The sequence below is a fragment of the Portunus trituberculatus genome, chromosome 43 (genome assembly GCF_017591435.1).
Source record: "Portunus trituberculatus isolate SZX2019 chromosome 43, ASM1759143v1, whole genome shotgun sequence".
NCBI lineage: Eukaryota > Metazoa > Arthropoda > Malacostraca > Decapoda > Portunidae > Portunus > Portunus trituberculatus.
In genome coordinates this window covers 17,714,190-17,716,689 of record NC_059297.1, presented here as the reverse complement: position 1 = coordinate 17,716,689, position 2,500 = coordinate 17,714,190, and the positions used below count along the sequence as shown (strand labels likewise).

General features: G+C 35.9%; 1 protein-coding gene across 1 annotated transcript in view; it reads right to left on the bottom strand.

Moving 5' to 3' along the window:
* LOC123518183 overlaps positions 1-2,500 on the bottom strand; it is a 329,501-nt gene that overhangs the window by 26,361 nt on the left and 300,640 nt on the right. The window lies entirely within an intron of this gene.

The following is a 2,500-nucleotide window of genomic DNA, read 5'->3' as shown; positions in this document are numbered from 1 at the left end:
GACCACAACACACTCCACACACCGGGAAAGCGAGGCCACAACCCCTCGAGTTACATCCCGTACCTATTTACTGCTAGGTGAACAGGGGCCACACATTAAGAGACTTCCCATCTGCCTCGCCGCTTACTGGGATTCGAACCCGGCCCTCTCGATTGTGAGTCGAGTGTGCTAACCACTACACTACGCGGTGTGTGTTTCACTGTTTGATCTGCTGCAGTCTCTGACGAGACAGCCAGACGTTACCCTACGGAACGAGCTCAGAGCTCATTATTTCCGATCTTCGGATAGGCCTGAGACCAGGCACACATCACACACCGGGACAACAAGGTCACAACTCCTCGATTTACATCCCGTACCTACTCACTGCTAGGTGAACAGGGGCTACACGTGAAAAGAGACACACCCAAATATCTCCACCCGGCCAGGGAATCGAACCCTGGTCCTCTGGCTTGTGAAGCCAGCGCTCTAACCACTGAGCTACCGTGTGTGTGTGTGTGTGTGTGTGTGTGTGTGTGTGTGTGTGTGTGTGTGTGTGTGTGTGTGTGTGTGTGTGTGATATGAACAGCCAAGCAGAACATGAGGGGAAAATAATATTATATCCTTTTTTGACTTACATTTAATAACATAATGGCACAAACACATAGTGAACCTGCTGGAAGAAAGTTCACTTTCACATGGCAATTATTTCTTAAACAAACATATCTATGCCAACGCGTCATTCCTATCCATATATATAACTAACTATTTAAAGCTCTCTATTCATCGCACTAACACTCTGGTTACTGCGTTTTTTAGTTCATATAGTTCTGAATATATGTAACATGTTATTTTATGATATATATATATATATATATATATATATATATATATCTATATATATATATATATATATATATATATATATATATATATATATATATATATATATATATATATATATATATATATATATATATATATATATATATATATATATATATATATATATATATATATATATATATATATATATATATATATATCTGGTATTCATAACGATACAAAAGGTATGATCACATCATATAAAAGATTAAAAAGGAATCTACATCAGAGGTACTTTTTAAATCACATGCAAGTACTTAAAAAAAGTACCTCTGATACACATTTTCTTATATGACGTGAGCATTTCATTTGCATTGTTTTGAAGATCGGATATATACAACTAAGTATTATATGAGATATCATCTATTCTTTCATTCCGCCCCGTGTATTGTACAAGCTATGTAATAAATCCTACTAACAAACACTGAACTCATCAACTTTCATTTTCTTCCTAATTTACTGTTCTTTATTTTGCAGCGGCCTTTTGACGCCTTTTATCTCCTTCATAATTTGTACATCACTCTCATTTTTACGAAAAATGAAAGAAAAATTGCATCTTTACATCGTCTACGGCTCTAAGCACAATCACAGTCGCTCGTTGCGCCGCCACACACCAAATAACTTCAGATGGACACTAATGAAAATGGAAATTTTCTCTGTTGAAATTGATTGGATTATGGCTCCGCAACGAGATTGTGACGCAAGATAGTAAAAGAAGAGTAAATCCGAGAAAAGCTTGTATACGCATCTGACGCAGCGATATCAAGGTATTGGTTTGGTTGTACGGCTGTCGCAGTCCTCTTCAGGAATTATGGATGAACTGGGCCAGAATGAGTCTATGAAGGAGATTGGAGGAAACTTTCGGTCAGTTAAGCTCTGTTGAACCTTCTATACAGCGTTCCTCTCCGTTTCACACGTCCACCAACATGTCAGACGACACATCTAGTCGTAACTGATATTATGATTTTCTGAAGCTTTAGTCCGACAGAGATAAATGGAATTAAAGGAGTAGGAAAAGTCATAGCTCTTAGTAAATGAGTCAATGAAGTATGTGATGCAGTTCTTACAGGAGTTGTACAGTTCAAAAGTATAAATGCTGGATGGACGCCTCGCTCATAATCAAAAGGTCATGGCTGTCTGGTTTGCCAAGGTTTGGGAAGCATCGTGTGTCGTGCGGAAAATGTGTATATATATATATATATATATATATATATATATATATATATATATATATATATATATATATATATATATATATATATATATATATATATATATATATATATATATATATATATATATATATATATATATATATATATATATATATATATATATATTCAATAGTATAGAAAAAATTACATATCAAAATACTCCTCTGAAAAAGGTAGCTGGGACCACAGAGCTCTGCTGGGGCTTAAAAGTGAGTTTTGTTTCTCTCATCAAAAAATTTCAGTGAACCAGCACAGAGCTAGCAATATACCGACGGCACTTCGAACACCACAACAGAGATGCCCGAACTACAACCCCAGTGCTAAAAGTATGCCAGCTTACATTGGACGTATGGCAGAGAAAGTGACCTTATATTTTCTGTCTTTTATGTTTTCAATTTCATGATGGATGGTTATATGGTGTTTCT